This window comes from Thamnophis elegans, chromosome 1 (genome assembly GCF_009769535.1).
Source record: "Thamnophis elegans isolate rThaEle1 chromosome 1, rThaEle1.pri, whole genome shotgun sequence".
Classification (NCBI taxonomy): Eukaryota; Metazoa; Chordata; class Lepidosauria; order Squamata; family Colubridae; genus Thamnophis; species Thamnophis elegans.
In genome coordinates, this window is record NC_045541.1 from 76,034,364 (window position 1) to 76,055,402 (window position 21,039).

At 38.9% G+C, this 21,039-nt stretch overlaps 1 long non-coding RNA gene across 1 annotated transcript; it reads right to left on the bottom strand.

Annotated features, from left to right (window-relative positions):
- Positions 1 to 10,617: 10,617 nt before the first annotated feature.
- Positions 10,618 to 19,892, bottom strand: LOC116523789. Its single transcript, XR_004257152.1, has 2 exons — positions 19,555 to 19,892; positions 10,618 to 15,148 (listed from the first exon to the last, which is right to left on the bottom strand). It is a non-coding gene; the product is annotated as an uncharacterized LOC116523789 (long non-coding RNA).
- Between the last annotated feature and the right edge of the window lie 1,147 nt (positions 19,893 to 21,039).

The window sequence follows — 21,039 nt, forward strand, 5'->3', positions numbered from 1 at the left end:
GAAAGAAATTGAAGAACAGCAAGAGTGTTTATTTAACAGTAGATCATTATAACAGAAAATTTACCAACTTGCATATTTTTAAGAACTGTTTTAGCAAACCTTGCCTTATTTTTTATTAACTTCCCACACAATATTTGCAACAGTTAAGCACACATTCCACTGAACCCTGAAACCTCGGAGCTGCATGTATCAACTGGATTTTTGCCAACAAGGAAGCTCTAATAATTGCATGTTGCTTGAGCAGGCAAACAAAAGTGCTCAGCCACACTGCCCCTTACGCAGAGTGATTCAGCCGGTATTTACCAGCCCATTGTGTGGAGTGGGGGTAAACTGGATTATTAGTTGATAGCTTAGTAAGTTCATCATTAATCAAAGGCTAGAGCAACTCTTTTATGAGAAAAGACAATACTCAGACTTTATAGCATTGCATTGAGGGCAAATAAAGAGACACCTGATGGAGGTACACAAAATTAAAAATAGTTTAGAAAGCGAGTAAATTTTTCTCTAGCATTGCTTCCAGGCAAATCTTTACTGAATGACTTATACACTTAAAAAAAAAGGGGGGGGGAGGGAGGATACAGAAAATATTACAGGTAGTCCTTGACTTACGACCACAATTGTTCCAAAGTTTCTGTTAATAAGCAAGACAGTTAAGTGAATTTTACAACCTTTCTTGCCACAATAGTTAAGTGGATCACTGCAGTTATTAAATTAATAACATGATTGTTAAGTGAATCTGGATTCCCCATTGACTTTGCTTGTCAGAAGATCACAAAAGGGGATCATATGATTCTGGGATACTGCAACTGTCATAAATGTGTGTTATCAAGCATCCATATATAAATCATGTGACCATGGGGATGCTGCAACACCATACTGTAAGCGTGATAAATGATCAAAAGTCACTTTTTTCAGTGCTTATAACTTTGAATGTTCCTTAAATGAATGGTGGCATCAAGAACTATCTGTGCTGCCCATTTACCCCTGAAATTACTGAATTATTTTACCATGTTAAGAGGTAACCCTTGGGGGTCCTCCACGGATACCAATACAATACAATACAATAGCAGAGTTGGAAGGGACCTTGGAGGTCTTCTAGTCCAACCCTCTGCCTAGGCAGGAAACCCTATACCATTTCAGACAAATGGCTATCCAACATCTTCTTAAAGACTTCCAGTGTTGCGGCATTCACAATTTCTGAAGCCAAGTTGTTCCTCTGATTAATTGTTCTAACTGTCAGGAAATTTCTCCTCAGTTCTAAGTTGCTTCTCTCCTTGATTAGTTTCTTGCTTCTTGTTCTACCCTCAAGTGCCTTGGAGAATAGTTTGACTCCCTTTTCTTTGTGGCAACCCCTGAGATATTGGAACACTGCTATCATGTCTCCCCTGGTATTTCTTTTCATTAAACTAGACATATCCAGTTCCTGCAATCGTTCTTCATATGTTTTAGCCTCCAGTCCCCTAATCATCTTTGTTGCTCTTCTCTGCACTCTTTCTAGAGTCCACATCTTTTCTACATTGTGGCGACTTTTCTACATCGTGGCAAACAGTCATAAGGTACCACAAAAGCAAGAAAGCTGTTGGTGCATGTAGGTGTATTTGCACTGTCAGCAGCACTTCCACAAAATTGCTGTTGTGAGGTGTAACCATTAAGAAAACAGGGTGAGGCCAACTAAAACTTAATTGAATTTCAATGTAATTCCTTTAATTGCGCAAACAGGTGAAAAAAATAAAGACATGTCTCCTTAAAATAATTATGCCGATTTTCCCATCTAACCCTAATAATGTTAAAAGGGCATCTTTTGCTTCCCTGGACCAATTAAAGCACATTATTTTTATATATATTTTTGGGTTAAAACAAGTGATAATAGTAGGAATTCAAAGCTCAATTGATACTAACTGAACATGCATTAGATTCTTTAGTTCTCAGGACAATTACTATTTCTTTCTGGTCCCGAGAAATTAATAATGTATTTAAAGTCTGTCTTAAATGAGGAATAGAAAAATAAAAAATTCTATAAAGTTAGAGATTAATGTATTTCTACTGTCTATATTTTTCAAAACAAATGGTCTTAATTTTTTAAAAAATTAATCCTACACTTAACAGATTTTATCAAACTTGCAGCAATTCACATATGAAGAATGATATAAATCATGATAATTTGGGAGAATGGGCCTTAATCTATAGCATATGCATGACATCACTCAAATTCCATTGTGTATTTGTTTCACATGCTATGGCCTCATTACATAATCATGCTATGTGCACAGTAAAGTAACATATGTCATTTGGACTTTTGAGTTCAGTGGGTAGATATGATTGAGTGACAAATTGCCCAGATGATGGTTCAAAATATGATGCCTATTGCCTTTTCCCTTGCTCTGCCATGCCTACCTACTTCTCAAAGGATGTGGATGTCCTGTAGCCTTCAAGACTTTTGTCATGCAGATGCTCTCACCTGCAGACACCTCTCCCATTGGAGAAGGAGTTGTGATCAGTTCTAGTTGGACAGATCAAAGGTTCAAGGAATAGCGTTATAGACATGGTGAGGTGGGGGTAAGCCTCAGGGTCTCCCTGCTTTGGGAGAAAATCAACTAGACTACAACTCTGAGATCACAAAAACAACATGGAAAGCTAGCACAATTGAAAGCGGACAGCACTGCCACAGGAGCAGCTGGACTGTTTACCTAGGAGAATCATACAACAACCTGATTTAGAAAAAGTCTTGCAAGTTTGAGACGGTGGAAAGCTCCTGGTTCAAATTGGAATAAGAAAAAAAGCCAAACAGAAACTGGCAGAGATTTATAGATAAATACGGTAAACAAAATTGGTCAAAAAGGGGAACTTTTAACTTGACAATGAAACTTCTGAAAGTTTTTTTTTTTTTTGATGAGAAGAATTAAAAAAAGAAATGAAAATGGGCTGGTGGACCCAACTTTCAGATGACATTTATCCCTGCAATCCAGAAATCGATTATAACACTGTCTCAAGGCTCCTCCCTGTAATTTAGCCAAGAACAAAGTTAACTCTATTTGGGTATTCATAGAAATACTAGAAAATCAAAGAAGGAACAAAAAAAACCCACAACACTGTTTAGAACACTATTGAAACTCATGATGCAAAATGTGAAAGGCTTTTAATCATGCACAGCTTAGTGCTAAAAAAAAAAAAATCTTAAAGCCATAGCAGGGGTTTTGTGTGTGTGTGTGGGGGTGAGTGTGTGTTTGTGTGTGCGTGAATTACCTAGACAAATACTACCACAGTGCCATTACAATCAGCATAATCAGCTTTTAGTTTACTTAATATATAAATAATAGAACAATATTTTTTTAGTTTTTGTTTGCCTGTCTCCCTGTTGAATGGTTTGATTGAATTTCACATGAACCTTCCCACCTGTACACCAGGATTAAGCATCTCTTCCTCCCTGCTGAGGACAGATTGAAGACTGTATGCAAGAACAAGCAGGGAAGTACGGAGTTTTCTGAATGGGTGGGAGATGCTACATTGTCAGTGTTAATGGTGATAGAAAGAAGATATCAGTATTTTTGCTTGATAAGCATTTAACAGTGTAGATCTGTGCAGAGAGGAAGTTTAAACATTATGCAAGTCTATCTCATTAAAAGCTGAATCTCTCTAGTAATAAAATAGTGTTTGGAAAGTGAATGCAGGATCTGGCCACATCTGCATCGACCATTCATTCTGGTGTGTGAGAGTCTTGTGTATATGTTGTACATTGTGACTTGTGTAACTTGAATGCATGTTAGAAGAAAGTTAAGAGGTTTCTGTTGTTCAGATTCTCTGCCATCTAGTCTTGGTTTTTTGAAGTCTTTCTCCCATTTGCCTCAGCTTCACGTTGGCTCAGGCTCCCTCTTCATACTCTCACCATATCTATCTTCTTGCCTGCTTGTTACGTGGTTGAAGATCAGAGCAAATGGAGGAGGAGGGGAAAGACAGAGGGGGGCACATGCCTTCACCCAAAATTTAGGGGGGCTGACACACTTCCCCCTTTTTTTTCAGGACTTTTGCAATACTTTACACACTGTGTTTTATAACTTCCCAAGATTTCCTAGGTGTTTTCAGGTCTCATGCTCAACCAATTTAATTCTTTGAGTTTATGCAAAGATTTCACTGAGTATTTTTACAGATTTAAATTGCCTTATCCTTGCATTTTTGAGACCAAAACATTGATTTCTGTTGAATTACTATCATACAGAACTATGACTTTGTTTCCAGGCCATGTTTTTTTTTCTTTAAAAAAAAAAAAAGGCTAGCAGAGTTTAAGGCCAGGGACCAATTCCATCTAATTATGGCTGTAATACAGCAGCTGCCAGCAAGAACCACACAACACTGTTCCAGATGAGTATGTGGGAAGGGAAGGAACAGCTTATGAAGTTGTTTTAAAAGCTGTAAACTTGCCTATTGAACATTCTTGATAGAGATCAGCCTTATCTCAGCACAATCTGTGCATAAAGATTACAGGTAAGTGCTTGATAACAGAGCATCTTGTTCCTTACTGGCTGTACACCCAGAGGAAACTGATTTTAAATTATAAAGATTAAAAAAAATAATTTCAATGGGGAAGAAGGGTGTTGATGGAATCGAGTATCTACAGAACCCTAGATAGCCCAAATCAGTGATGGCTATCCTTTTTGTTGTTGTGTGCCGAAAGCGCATTTGCACCCATAATGCAATGTGTGCTTGCCCCCCCTGCATGCCCCATGCATGCGCGTGTGACTCCCATGCTCCCCACGCATATGCACGTTCTCCCTGCTCCCCATACTCCCTTGTGTATGTGTACGCAACCTCCCCGCAGGAATCCTGCCCCCACCCATGCATGCACGACCCCATGCATATGTGCACCCCCACCCCCTGCACATGCACGTGCATCTCCCACATGCGCCCCGCCCCCCACGGATGTGCAGCAGAGACCTGAAAACCGGCTGGTTGGCAGGAAACGGGGCACATGCGTGTGGAGCTGGGCGCTGGTTCACCATAGGTTCACCATCACTAACCCTAACCCTAACCCCTAAACATAAACCTTTGCTTACCGTAAGGCTCATCTATTAGCTAGATTTTTAAAAAATTATTGATGTTCATGAATCAATCTGAGGTCAGTCCTTTACTTTTTCATTTTTAAAACCTGATGAACTCCAAAGACGTGACTCCTTCATTTCATAGCCTAAGTCACTGGGCCTTACTGTGCACTCTTTTTCCTGCCAAGATAAATGCTATTTTTCAATTGCCACTATCTTCTACCAAGCACCCAGTGAGAGACCTACTTGGAAGTTGAGGCTTCTGTAAGCCTTGGATACCAGCCTTTGGCAACCTACTAAAATCTTTATATGCAAAAAGTGACCTGTGGCCCACTAGACACCCCCAGACCCTATCATTCATTGTCAATAGGTTGCTTGAGATCCTTGGTTGCTACTATCCTTGTTCAAAATATCTAAAGATTTGGTCTCCATAGACAGTGTTTTGTCTATGGAGATTCCCAATCATCCAGGTCATAGTTCTCCCAAAGGTACTTTTTTCCAAAAAAGGAACTGTTTTTGTTTTTTTGCTTTGAAAACATTTTACTTCTTAGCCAAGAAGCATATTCAAGAGAAGTAAATTGTTTTCAAAAGGAAAAAAAACTCCAAGGAAGTCTAGTTGCCTTTTAGAAAAAGCACCCTTGAGACATTGACTATTTTGTTCCACGTGAGGCTTCTGCCATTCCCCTAGAATGACCAATTCCAGCCTTTAAGGATCAGTCTGTAGCCACTTATGAAGAAGAGCTTCTAGCTGCTCCAAACTTAACTTTGTAGCAATGTACAATTTTGAATCCCACAATAGCAATAGCACTTAGATTATATACCACTTCACAGTGATTTACAGCCCTCTCTACGCTGTTCATAGAGTCAGCATATTTCCCCCAACAATCTGGGTCCTCATTTTACTGACTTTGGAAGGATGGAAGGCTGAGTCAATCTTGAGCTGAACAGGATCAACCTGGTGGCAGTCAGAAGAATTAGCCTGAAATACTGCATTCTAACCACTGCATCACCAAGCCACCTCTGCTTCCCAAGACTACAGACAATTTACCTACAATTCTTTGCAGATCATAAACCTGGTAGAGAAAACCTCTGATCTCAAACCGTAACTTATGGGGCCTTACAAACTCCTGACTTTGAACTCTTTCCTGATAAGTCTTTTGTGGTTGAGGGAGTCTGTTTAAGAGGGACTGCGTTTTTTTTTTAATCTGCTAGGAAGAACCCTTGTTACCTTCCTTGGGAGCCAGTAGTGGGATTCAAACATTTTTACTACCGGTTCTGCGGTGTGGCGTGGTGTGGCTTGGTGGGCATGGCAGGGAAAGGATACTGTAAAATCCCCATTCCCTTCCCACCCCATTAACCTGTTTTCCTGCTCTGTTCTCCTGTGCAGGACAACAGAAGAAGACCCAGACTATCAGCTGGGACTCCAATCATCTGGGATTTGGGAGGCAGAGAATAGATGGGGGCAGAGCCAGCCAGAGATGGTATTTGCCAGTCAGTGGTGGGTTTCAAAAATTTTTGGAACCTCTTCTGTAGGTGTGGCCTGCTTTCCGGGTCCACTGGTGGAACCTCTTCTAACTGGTTCGGTAGATTTGACGAACCGGTTCTACTGAATAGGTGCGAACTGGTAGGAACCCACCTCTGTTGCCGGTTCTCTGAACTACTCAAAATTTACGCTACCGGTTCGCCAGAACTGGGTCAGAACCTGGTCATTTTACCTTATATCATTAAAGGCAATCACTTTGCTGGTCAGGCTTGCTCAACAACTTTGTGTTTCAGTCTTTGCACTTGTTTCAAATTCCCTCTCTGCTGCTTATCAGAAGTTTCTTTCAGACTCTGGGACTGCTACTTGCAATGTCTCTCTGGTGTTTATTTGAATGGTTCCTAATGGGTGGCCAATTGCCTCCTTTTTTTTTTTTTTTTTTTTGTCTTTTGGCTCAGCAGCTACATGTAAAAGATATTGTGATACCCAAGCTATTCTAGTCTGGCTTGCCTCTAGAGCAGTGATGGCTATCCTTTTTGTTGTTGGGTGCCAAAAATGTGAGCGTGCACAAGCGATAGCATGCATGCGTGCCAGCACCCATAATGCATAGTGCGCCCCCACATGCGCATGTTCGCACACATACACACCCCATTTCCCCCCATGTGTGCTGCACTGCTCGCCTCCAAGCTCAGCTTGGTAGTTCTTCGGGGGTGGCGGGAGAGGCCATTTTCGCCCTCCCTAGGCTTCAGGGAAACCTCCAGAGCCTGGGGAGGGCAAAAACAGCCTCCCCCAGCCCCCTGGAGGCCCTCTGGAAGCTGGAAACAGATTGTTTCCAGACTTCTGATAGGCCCATTGGGCCCATGTTTTTCCCTCCCTAGGCTCCAGAAGCTTTCCTGAAGCCTGGGGAGGACAAAAATGGCCTCCCCCAGCACTCTGGAAGGCCAAAAATCAGCTGGCTGGCATGCGCCTGTGCCCTGGAGCTAACAGCTCAAGTGCCAGCAGATATGGCTCCGCGTGCCACCTGTGGCACGTGTGCCATAGGTTTGCCATCACGGCTCTAGAGCGTATGTGGAAAATCCCAAGAATTTTTTCTAGGGTGAGAAGGACTCAGAAAGAGGAGAGGTGACTCTCTGCCCTCTCAGTACATCTATGGGTGAGGAGGATGCCAAAGTTTCTATCCTTGCAGAAGCAGCAGTAGCAGAGAGCTTTGGAAGGCAATTGGGGTAGGGGTCACAAGGGGTCCTTGGTGCTCTCTCAGCACTGATGAGGTTACGTAGCTTCAGTCATGGGATTCAAATAATTTAACAACCAGTTCTCTGCCCTAATGACCAACTGTGTAGGCAGGGCTCGGTGGTCATGTGACTGGATGGGAGTGGCCAACTCAATGTCACTCACATCAATGGGCACTTCGCCTTAGCTATTGCAATGTAATAAGGGTTGACCAGAGAAACAGTTTCTGTAAAGCAGGGCAATAAAGATTAGGCTAGAAACAGCACCAGAATGTTTCCTCCCTGCGTTCCTTACAGGATTAGCCCTGCAAAATGGAAAAAAAACACAAAAAGAGGTTTCTTCCAACAACCGGTTCTCCAAACTGCTTAGAAAGTTAACAACCAGTTCTCCCAAATAGGTGCGAACTGGCTGAATCCCACCACTGCCTAGGTTGGATAATGAAATGTCTGCAAGAAGAAAACAACCAAGCTTAGAGAACACCAAGGACCCTTCATTTCAACTCTGCACTACAAATATTCTCCTGCATCAGTTCCTCTGAGTGCCAGATCTATCTATTCCAGCTGGGAGATTGCCTGTGCCTTAAAAAGTTCCATAACAAGACTCTCAATCCAACCTGGGAGGATCACCCAGAAATTGTTGGCTACTCCAAAATATTGTACATGTGGAAGGAAAAAGGTTCCGGATTCACAGGCTCACTAATGGACTGTTGCTGATTTTGCACAACTCTCGGAACTTGATGAAACTTTGTGGACTTCTTTTAAGCAACCATGATTTCTGTTGCACTTTTGCTCTATTTGCAATTTTTTTAATGCAGCAAGTGGGGTGGGATAAGCTGGGAGAGCAACTCTCTTGCCAACTCAAACTTCATGCAATCACAAATGCTGACCTGCAAAATCAAACTTGTTGGAACTGCGCTGAGTCAACCCCTCTCCCTATTTTTTTCTTGTGTTCTTTAGTACTAATTGGTGGGTACATCATACAATTTTGCTTAATCCTCTTCTTTGGTAGACAGGGTTTTTACTATATAAACTTGTTGCAAATTTATCTATTACATTTGAAGTTTTTGTTCATGACACTTCAAAGAACTGTAAGCTACTTCAGGATGGAAATTTCTCTGGAAAATGTATTGCAAAACAGGCAGGTCTTAGAGCAGCTACTGGGGGCAATATGGAGGGGGGTGTCCACATGTATATTAATCAATGTTGACATACGTTTCATGAAAGCTTAATTACCCAGCAACATAAGTTAGCTAAGATAGTTCCTATCCTCACCAAAAAAAAACCCCACCCAGGGAAATTTTTTTATAAAAAAAAACCTCACTTGGAACATGGATTACACATTGGGGTGAATGAAGTATTTATTATTCGTGGTAATAATTGTGATTGCCTTGGCTCTGCTTGAGATATTATCTTCTTTGGTGTGCTCCCTTCAATATGTGCTACCCATTGTTGCTATTCTTCTCTGGGTCCTGCCCTATAGAAACGCTCCAGCTATGAATCCCATGCAATTTCAGATGTTAATTGCTCACTTGCATACTAAACACTACCATGGGTCAGCACACTGTTATTCATTTGAGAACCAAATGGGCGATGTGTTAAATGGAATTTTAAGCATCATCATGACCATTTTAATAAATGGCAATATTAGCATTTGAGCATGGCACCTGTGCCTCCTTTGAAGTTTAGGAAACCATGTTTTTCCTTTGAGCCCAAACCATTTCTTTTGATGTGCAAAAACTAGCCCTTTCAGGGACATCAGTCAAACAATGGGGCTGCAGTCATTGAATGAGAAGGTGCAACGTATCTTAAGGGCATCTGTATTTTCTCCCATCTAATCAATATCTTTTATTATTTGATTTGTTGTCTTCTGATACATTACATATATATCCAATGTATCCTTTGTCTCTCTGCCCTATATAAAGTCTTAATAAAATGCTTTTCCCTTTGCCTACAGTACTTGTGGTTTATGGGAAGGGGATGGGGGAGGCAAAAAAAGCCAAGGATATTGGGGTGTTTCTTTCACAAATTCAGGAACTGGCTTTTTCCCAGCGCCATGCCAACTTGGGTGTTTTGAGTTTTGGGGACCAGCGTGTAAGTTGAAAAATTAACAGTTCCAAAGATTCTTTAAGACATTGTAGTTAGTGACCGCTATATTAAAATCCGTATCATTTCTTACCTATGCTAATGTTTTTATTAAGTTTACATGACATATTTTCTGCGTACAAACACTGACTACAGTTAATCGTTTCATTTGCTTCAGGCTTTACTTTTTTCTGTTTTGTAGTTTTCTCTCTTGAAGTTGTATTATTTCAATAAAAGAGCAGTTTAAAAATAACCAGGAGTCAGATATCAAAAACAAACTAAAAAACAGATGTTACACAAAGACTTGATAATGCTAAAAGCAGTGGTCTCTGCATTCATACTTACGTTTCTCAAACTGAGTATTTCTCAATTCTTCTAAAATGCCCTAGTTTTATGGCTTTGGGGAGTATATATAGATCCAGTTTGGTCTGGTGCTTAATATACCATACTAGAAACCAGGAGAGTATGAATTCTAGTTCAGCACCTGGCTGGATAATTTTGGGCCAGTCACTGTTCCTGCGCCCAACCAACCTTTTAGGGTCGTTGTAGGAAAAATAGGTGGAACGAATATTAGTTTTTTTTGCCTTAAGTTATTCATAAACATGCGTGCGTGCGTGCGTTTGTGTGTAAAAAGAGTTGGCTGGTTGCTGCCATTTCAACCAGATAAAATTCTCTTTTACAGTGTCCTATGCCTGATTCGCTCTCCCACACAATGTCCCACTATAGAAACTATTTCTTCCAGAAGTTCTTTTCTCTGCAACTGCTAGGCTCCAAAACCAAGAAAGACACATGGTGATTGTTCCAAGCTGGGTTCTTTATTATCCTGCGCCTATAAGTAGAATTCTGCCAAACCAAAGTACATTACTATTTACATCAAACATAAACTCTGAGAACTATTAGGGAAGGGCTGTCTTCTCCCTCTTTCTCTCACACAAAATACTGTGGACTGAGCTCCCCCTGATTGCTCTGGAATCCAGTGTACCTCATTCAAACACATCAACATAACACTTCCCTCAAAAAATGCTAACCACAAGTTAACAAGCAGTTTTGTGAGCTAATTAGTTTATTAGAATCTAGACTAAATCCTGCTGCTTCTTGAAACTGACTAGACCTTAATCAGTTTCATAGTGAATGATTTTGTTGTCAGGCCCATTAAATTTACTTATAACCTCACACACAGTTTGGAAAATTATTTTTTAAAATTTCTGTCATATTTGCCAATGCCCTTAACCGAGGTAGTGATAAACAAGGTGTGGTTGTAATGTATAAATATTTGAATATACATTTCTATCTTATCTTTCCAACAAGTTATGACAAGTAGTCAAGTCATGACTTTTGTTGCCAATTTCCATTATATATTTCAATTTATGGCTAGTTCTAAGATCTATTTTCTTTATTTTCAGAAAAAGGCTTTGCATATTTTTCCAGATTCCAAGAATCAGGCTGCACCAATATGAACCAAAAAATGACCATAATTAAACATTTTTTGCAAGTCACTTTCCTATTGGTCAAATAGATTTACTATTCCTTCTCATTGATTATTTCTATAGTTGCTCAGCAGCCTGTTTCTGGTTAATATTTATATTTCTGCTACATGTATAAACAAGCCTGGCATATTAGTAAGCTATTAGGTTTACTTTTCAGACAACTCGTTGCCACATTATTTCAGTTTAGCATGAGACATAACACAGACCTTTCTGTGGAAAAATTACTGAACTCATATTGTGGTGTGACTTCAGTACTAATCTACAGCTAACGAAAGGGCAAGACAAGACTTCTGAAACTGGAGAAAAGCATAAAATTCACACTTTGTCCTTGGGATGGCCTTGAAATCATGTCATCTTTCAGGAAGCTATTTCCTCTTCTCTTGTTTTCTTCCAGCCATACCAAATATATTGCTGGAAGGATTGGATACTGCCTTCGTTCGCACTGACCTTCTCTGAGTAGTCTGAGTAGAAGAAATATTTTCATGAATCACAGCATTTTTGTTATTTGTCATCTGCGGTGACTATTAAGGAGCAGGGTGCACAATTCTTAGAGGCGCAGAGTGTCTGGTATTCCAAACAATGAAACCATATCTCAATAAATACGTATTATTTGGTAACTTTTTCTACAAAACCTCCCTTCTCTTGGGAGCTGTATCAATCAATCATGGAAAAAGCCTTACAAATTTAAAAAAAAGTTATTTTTAGACCGAATCAAATCAAAAAACATAATAAATAAAAATACTAAAATACACAATAAAAGCAGAATTATAGCTCCTTCATTAAATTATGAAGTAATCACTATATTAGTTAATGAAACATCTATATAAGACAGGAAGAAGCTAGCAAGGAGGAAATATTACATTTTATTAAGTCCACTTTAGTAAAAAATATGGATTGGATGAAATCCAACATTTATACAAGCAGAAGACAAGTATACTCCATAAATACTTTCCAACTCCTAGCAGTGGCTTATGTTGTATTGAATCAAATTATCCTAGCATATTATTCTAGCTGCTCCGTTATATTCTCTTGATCCTCCTGACTTATGGTGGCTTACAAAGCATGGTACATTTTACTGAGCTTCAGGGAGGCAGAAAAACTGCATAAGCTCCTACCTCCTCCAGTGAAATTCAGACATTTTCTCTTCCTTGCTACAATCTGGCTAGAAATACATTCCAATGCTCCATAGGTCTCATGCTTTTTGACAGATGCAGGAGGAGATGGGATATGTTCTGGGCATTAAAGTCCAACATTTAACTTTGGCCTTTATGTAAAATATGCCACTGTGAACAGAGATGGGCTTCACATAATTTAACAACCGGTTCGCCTGGAGCAGAACTGAAAATGTGAACATGTGCATAGCAATTGCTAAATAGCAAATTACATGACCTGTCCCTGACAGGCTTACATTACTTCCCATCTGATTGTTCAGTGAGACATCACAGGATTGTGAATTTTGATTTTACTTCGGTGTTCTCCATTAAGACAGTTTGCTACAAGCCAGTTGTGAAGCACACAAATAGCAATCATATGACTTGCAAGACATTATAACAGTTGTAAATCTGAGGATTGGTCACAAAACTGTTTTTTTTAAAAATACTGTTGTAACTTCAAACAGTTGCTAAATGAAACAGCCGGTAAATGAGGACTACCTGTATTTCACATACTGTTTGGCAGTATAACACATTTTTCGTTTATTCGTACTTGGTGATGGAATTCATGCTTGGCATGCAAAAAATTCCAAATTCAACATCAGAAAAAGCTAGGAGAACCCCTCTCTAAAACTGCCACCAGTCATAGCACCACTCTTAGGCTAAATGTCCAAAAACTGATGCTGCAGAAAAGTTCCCTGCATAAAGATACACTCTTCATATCTGCCTTGCAGCTCTTGCCTTTATACTCCCTCCTCTTTTTCCATGAAGAACACACCAATAGGTTCATAAAGTACAAGCAATCCTTGGGTTAACAACATCCAATGGAAGGGCAAACCCTAGATATGAATGGGCTGTCTATTTGGCAGACAGTGTTCTCCTTCCAGCCAATGAAGTAAAGACGTGCATTAATGCAACTAGCTTTCCGTGGTTCCTGAAAGCATTGCTCAATTTAAGTACTTTGTCAAGTTTGAAGACGAACATCTGCCATTTTAGCAATTGGCGAGTTCTGACTTAAATACAAATTTGGATTAAAGACAGAGTTAGGGTACAGAACTCATTCTTAACCAGGGACCACACTGTATACTAAATAAGCAATTTGGCTTTATAAAGCCAGCTCTGAAGTTTGCAAAAAATGGCTCATGATTTAGTATGTCATGCCAGCCCAGCTAGTGTAGTATAGATCAGTGTTTTTTAACCTGTGATCCAGGAACGCCGGGAGGTCAGCAATGTCATAATGGGAGGTTAATGAGAGCTTGAAGAAATGTTACTATTTAAATCTTCAGTTAAGTCTTGGGGGACCGTGGCCACAAGAGGAATTTAAAGGGGGTCTATGGTGAAGAAAAGGTTGAGAATCACTGTTGTAGATTATTCAGTAAGCCATCAAGCTTACTTAAATCAAGCATAGATTAGCATGTAATGGAAACTCAACTCAAGACTGATGATACTTTCAAGATCTTTAAAGAACCAAGTATAACATCTTGTTTTTGTCAGACAGCATCTTTAAACATTGTATCTTCATTTGGTCAAGAGAAGTTGACCAGCTTCTTAGAGAATAACAATCATTTTCTGGAGCAATTTGAGATTGCCTAGCAATTCTGTTTATGTAGAAATGATGAGATTCAGCAAGAGCACACTCCAATCTATGATTGAAATGCCTATCCTTAACTGATGCCCCCAAGACCTCTCACTATGATTGCCACTATGGGTTGGATCAGATGATTATGATCCAGTTGGGAAGCTCACTGAATATTAAGTACCAGCTCTCTTTGAGCAGCGTTTTGGTTCTACAAGTGAAGAGATGAAGGCCTTCCAGTTTACGGCTTCATGCGCTTTGACAGAATTTTTAGGACCAGGCACATAGGCTGTATCAATAATACATTCCTGTCATTGAATATTTTATTAATTTGACTTCTGCTGCTTGCTGTTCCCATTTCAAGGCTGCCGGGTTGTTTCTAATTAAAATTTTATGTCATGAGAGAAAACTGCTCACTTCAGGGGAGAGTTTGCTATTCTGCCTCTCAACAATTAAAGCAATAATAGGAGGCATTTTTGGCTACTGTAAATGGCTCCTAAGGACTGGATGGAAAATGAGGAAGACCTACCTACCCAGTCTTTAGCCAACATAACATATGGACATAAAATTTGCCATCTCTGCTGCTGATTATTCTATCCCTGCTGCCTCAATTCTAGCTAGGTGTGCAAGATGGAAGTCCTGATTTTGGGTGCACAGGGTGTGTTAAACAATGTCAGGAGTTCCACCCTCTGGCTTTGACACCCTCCCCCTTTTGAATGTCCCCAGCCAAGAAGAAACCATCTGCCAAGCACAGCATTGGTATAGTTAGCAGAAGGTTTGGACAGATGGCTGGATTTAGCCATCGGCGCAAACTTGTACCTGCAAGCCAACTGATTAGCAGGCTTCCCCAGGTGTGGAATTTTGAAAGAACAGTAAATCTGGGAGGTTTAAGCCACGCTGATGGTATTAGCAACTGGCAGGCACTCCCAAATACACTGTTCAGTGGGCAGGGGAGTATCTAATAAAGCAGGAGAGCTTTAATCTGAGTCAGTCAAGAAATATTACCGGAAATATAGAGTCCTTCTTCTGGCAACATATCCCCCTCCTCCTGTTGTCTTCCATGCTTCTTCAAAATCTCTTCCGGAGAGTTTGGAAATCCATCAAGTAGTGCTAGGGGATCCAAAGGAAGAGAGAGTCTGAATCTATTGCTTTTATTTCTCCTGGCCAAGGGGAAGCATTCTTAGCTCTTTCTGATGAGAAAAAAAGCTAGTTTTAATTCACTATTGTGCAGTACTCCAAACTAAGGAAAACCACAAGCCTCAGTTTTTCAAAAGGTTATCACATGGCTCTTATTAAAGGCCATTCTTCCCCAGTTTGCTTTTTAGCTTCTAAAAATGCCTTTTGCAATTCAATGTTATCCCAAGGAACCCACCTATTTCAGTTGTAAACTTATTTTTATGGGACTGATAGAATTATCTACTGATAAAGGGTTAATAATGAATCAGCTAGTGTCAGTTTGAAGCTGAATCCTTTCAACAGATAATGGCCTAGGTTTAGAGAAGCAGTTCCACAAAAATGATTTTATGGTTGTAGATGATGACTTATATTGCCATGCACAAATATAAACAGTGCCCTGTTGGATCAAACTTCTGGCCCTTTTAGCCCACAGCAGTCTGTTTTCACACTGGCTAACCAACAGCACAAGGAAGCCCATTAGTCTCTCAACAAATGTCCTGCGGAGACAGTTATACTGGCATCGAGGCTAATAGTCCTAACTGCACTTTAATATGACTGCTGTAATGAGTAATGTCAGATGCTCAGAGCTATTTCCTGACTGGAGTGGCATACAAATCTAAGCAAGTAAATTTTAAAAAGCCCACTAATCCAGTTGAAGCTGCTGCTTGGGAAAAAGGAAAGGTCCTTAATTTTTAACCCCTTTTTGCAGTTGTTCTACCATTCTTGCTATACTAGGTGGCCCTCAGTTGTTTGAAACAGATTTTCAGGGTATGAAAGGCTGCAGCAAGAATTGACAATAATCATCTCTTAGAAAGTGGAGTTCCATTCAGAGGATTTGCAGGGCTGATACAAGGACGAGGTGGTAATAGAAATTGTTTTCTGACCAACTGGTTTAATTTAACTGATTTAAACTATCAATATTAAATAGAAGAGATTTTTATTGAATGTACAGCTAGAGTGTCTTTTCCCGAGATCATGCTTATATACTTAGTTTTATTAAATGCCATTGGATATGGCTCAAGAACACCAGCTCACTGCCAAGCTTTTTTTTAAAGAAATCAAACCCTTAGTGCTACCTGTTATTAGGATTTAATAAGATCAATAACAGTAGCCCTTTTAACTGTAATGCAAAAAAACAATACTATTTTGGATAGTTGCTATCATATGATGAAATTCTACATTATAATTTAGGAAATCAGGTCCAGGGAATCAATTTTATAATTTTAATTAAAGAAGGCAGTTTATAGAAATGTCTAAAGAATATATAGCATAGAAAAGCCAATTGTAAAATCAGACATTTTCTCCAGGCAATTAAAAATAATATGGGAAAGAAACAGAAGAGGGAACAGAGATAGATTGTATTGCACCTTCTCAATGTTGTGGATTTCAATTCTGATCTGTCCCAATCAGCATAGATAATGACAGTGATAACTAAATTCTAAAACACATGTAGGAAAGGAAGTTATCTATCCCCGAAAGGATTAATGGCTTCAATTCACTTTTATGAAATCTCAAAAAATGTCATCGAAGATATCACAAAATTTAATGAAAAAAAGAAGCTGGAATAAAATGGAAAATGAAAGTACTTAGACAAGGCATAGTAAAAATGAAAGAAAAGGACTATTCATTCCAGTGAACACTGTAAAATCTAATCAGTAGACTAACAAATTGGATTAAGATTGGAAGGGGAAAAAGCAGCATGAGAAATTAATATATCACTATATGAAGTAGATGAAAATTGAATAGAACAATTTGATTTATGAAGTATAAATTTATAGTTTATATTACAGAGGTCAACAGAAATATTTTAAAAACAGATTGTCTGAAACACAACACAAAACTTCCAGAATTTAAAGAACTATCCCAACTATGAGGTATGCCATCTGAGTAATAATAATTGTGAACCAATTCTTACCACATCCAGCTAGGTGGCAGAATTTAGCCAGTGCACTCATGATGTTACCTAATTTAGGTAATGAAACATCTGCAAGAAAACAACCAAGTTCAGAGCACCAAAGACCCCTCATTTCAACTCTGAGATACAAATATTATCCTTTATTGGAATTTAGCCAGTCTTGGCTGCCCTCAAGAAGCCACACGGAATTGGATCTAGTTAATTCGTACACCTGGATTGAATGCCTTCAGAAATGCCAGAGCTATAAGATACATTAGGAACTTCAACAAACATCTTAGAAGAAGTTAATAGCAAGTCTACTGAGACACTAAGAGGCAAGCCAGGTTTGAAAGGTTTTACTGTTTATCCTGTCCGAATTTTCCTATATATGCACATGGGCACCCATGCACAAACACAAACACACACACACACACAGGGGGGGGGGAGAGAGTTCAGAAAGACACTAAAAAAAAAACCCTTGGCTTTAGTGAAGTCCTTACTCTAATATTAGTAAAATTCCACAAGCGGTAACATTTGAGTAGGAATAGGGCTATAAAAAAATGAGGTGACAACTGCTGGAATTGCTTCTTTACTAGTGATGCAAGTTAAGCATGCAAATAATAATCCATTAGTAAATTACCATCCCTCCAGCTTCACAACACAGGATTTTAACCAACTTTGGAATCTCAGTAAATGCACAGGTGCGTAAGAAAACCAAGTTACAGAATTCTGCTATTCTAGGGCAGAAGGAATAGCAACAATTTATTTGTTGTGAGCCGCCCAGAGTCCCTAGGGAGTGGGCGGCATACAAGTCCTATTAATAAAATAAATAAATAAATAAATAAAATAAAATAAACAATATTTGTAGCAATTTAATTCTGTAGCTTTTTACTGCAACGTCAAGGTGATGTTTCACCAGCTTATGGACCAAAATATTTCCCCCTTAATTATGGCTTCATAGAAAACATCTATGTGAGAGACATGGGAAGATCATTTGTAGCATTTTAGGAGAAAGTGATTAACTTACTGAAATTATTTGTGATGAAGGGCTAAATAATCACTTTATAAGCAATATTTCTTTTCTTTTTCTTTGCTATATATTTTCTTTCCATTTTTTTCCTTTCTGCACTTTATATTTTGCTATTTTTGTCTTTTTAAAAAGATTGCATTAGTTTTCATCTTTATATTTGTAATGTTTAATAAAATGACCACCCAAAAAATATCTATGTATCTAGAGGACAAAGTGATACTTTCCCTGGAAAACAGAATCTAGGCAGTTCCTGGAAACAGACAGAAGCAGTGTAAGATTGGGTTCCCTCATGCTGAGATGAAAGGCAAAATGGAAGACACCCTGGATTCAGTAGATCAGAGGTGAAAAAAAAACAAAGGCAATCTTCACTCAACATGACAGAGGTGGGCACATTCTGTTTTTCCAGGAATGGCCTGTTTCATCCTGAACACACTGAATTATTATTGGTTCAGAGATTAACTTCCCCACTCCAAATGCTAGATCCTTTAAATGGTGGAATTGGCACAACTTGGAAGAAAGAAAGTAGTATTTTGGAGGTCCCTAACAACATATTTTGTATATAGCCAATGCTAAGCCACTTTTTTGTTTAATCATAGTTTACAGAATAAAGCATAATTAGCTGGGTTCCTGTAACACAGTAAAGCATCCAAGATGATTTACAAACCATACTGGTTGTATTCATGTATCACATTAAGCAACAAACAAACCATCGTTTGGCTTACTACGGTGCGTCAAACTATTACAAACTATTACAATTTGAGTCATGTGGCATCTTGAAGCATCATAGTTTTATTATATAGTATATATAGTATACAGGACTACACTTCACTCTTCTTTTTATGCAGCATTTTAATAGCCCCCTGGAAAAAGTTATTCAAGTAAAGTTAGGGCAGGATTCAATCACAATGACTGGCTACCTTGTTGCTCTCAGGTATAACCCTTCTTTTCCAAAAAGACAGCTAAGATTAAATGCAGAATCATATGCTGGCCAGGAATATGCTTTTTCACTAAGCTGATCCCTTGGTAAGCGGGAAAGCTGGTAAATTCTAGACTATGGATGGGAGAGGCAAAAAAGGAAAAACAACAACAACCCAGGCCTGGTTCCTGGGGCAAAGGCCTCACTCTGCCAGGGCAGTTTATATCAACTAGGCCACAGGATTCTTTTCAGCCAACCTGCTTGGAAGGTACTCAGATGGTTTTAGCAGCATCAGCCAATCTTGGTTGATCTGGATCAGAAGATTCTGGCTGTTTCTGGATGACTGAGAACTATCTCCTGGTGGAATTTCCTGCCAACTAGTTTTAAGAAGCATTACATAAGACTGTGCTTACACTTTTATGTAAGGAACATGTGCCGTTCTGGTGCTCTTGGCCCAAAATGCTATTTATAGTCTCTTGGGATCATGCTGGTATACTTACAGACTCCATAATACATTAGAAACCAGAACATTTCATTCATCTTTGCTTCATCCTCCAGCTGCCTTCTCCAGATAAATAAAAAGAAGGAAAACAAGAGCATCTTAATGAAAAACACATTAAGAAATTGAACATCCTTCAATGCAGATTCCTTACAGACTGAAAGCATTTTTCCTATCTGCTTCTCAGATTGCATAATTTTGCTTTTCTCTTTTGCTTACAGTTCAATACTGAAAGGGTTTGCTGTGGGCTTGACTCCTGTCACCAGAATTTTCACATTTACAATACAAAGTTATTGATTATCTCAGTTCTTAACATGCTGATAATTAATCACACAATAGATTAGTAGGCATTTACCACTGATACTACAATTGCCACATTGAGCTCCTGAAGGAAAAATGTGACATAAATCACTTTGTTAAATAAATATTGCTGCCTAGTACCAATATAAGCAAGGGGTTTTGAAACATCCTTCTCTTAAAATTATGAACTTTTTAAAAAAAGTATAGAAAGTCATTTAACCTTTTTTGAGCATAAGCATGTGATAGTCAGGATAGCACCGAATATTAAAAGGTATTTGACATTATTGTGTCAATGTTTTCTATTGTTATTATTTTTATTCTGTTGGTTTTGAGTGTTCTGTTAATTCTGTTTATTCTGGTTGTTCAACACCCAGAGCTACAATTATAAAATTGTTAGCTATATAAATCAATATAATAAATATATCAAGGGCTGACTTTGCTTAGTGTTCTAGGTCAGTCAAAGCTGACTATGCGGCAAATATAAAACTATAGAGGCTTCACTAATCTGAGGATTATGATCCACTACAACTCACAAAAACACTTTTTAATAAATGTACATGAATAGGTTGCAAAATATCTGAGTTAGTGTAAGGTACATTTTGTGCACCTGCTTTTTACAATCAGACTTTCTGTAGGATAGACTTTCTACAACCTGCAAATCATCAATTACCAAGGGATCAAATTTCCATTGCTCTTCGGATACATATGGGAATGTCCAAAAACAAACCAGCACAGCTTTTAACTAGATTCTTATTTAACCAAGGAAACCAGAAAAATTATTACTTGTTTAGAGTAATCTTGTGTTTGCATCTGCACATTCCTTTCTTAACATTTTCAATATCATGTTCCTGAATGTCCCAAGACTGTGAATAAATAAACTGTAAGAAAGTAAAATAGAATTATTTTAATAATGAACCACTACAGTCTGCTGTATTGGGAACTTTGGAAGACAATTATGTTGGGAATTTAGCATGAACATTCCATTCCAGTTTAGCCATGTTTTTAATAGATGCTGAGGTGGTCTCTCTCTCTCTCTCTCTCTCTCTCTCTCTCTCTCTCTCTCTCTCTCCCTCCCTCCCTCCCTCCCTCCCTCCCTCCCTCCCTCCCTCCCTCCCTCCCCCCTCCCTTCCAAACATAGTTCTCTCTAGTAATGTGGAAGTTTCATTTTTTATTTGTTGAGACTGTT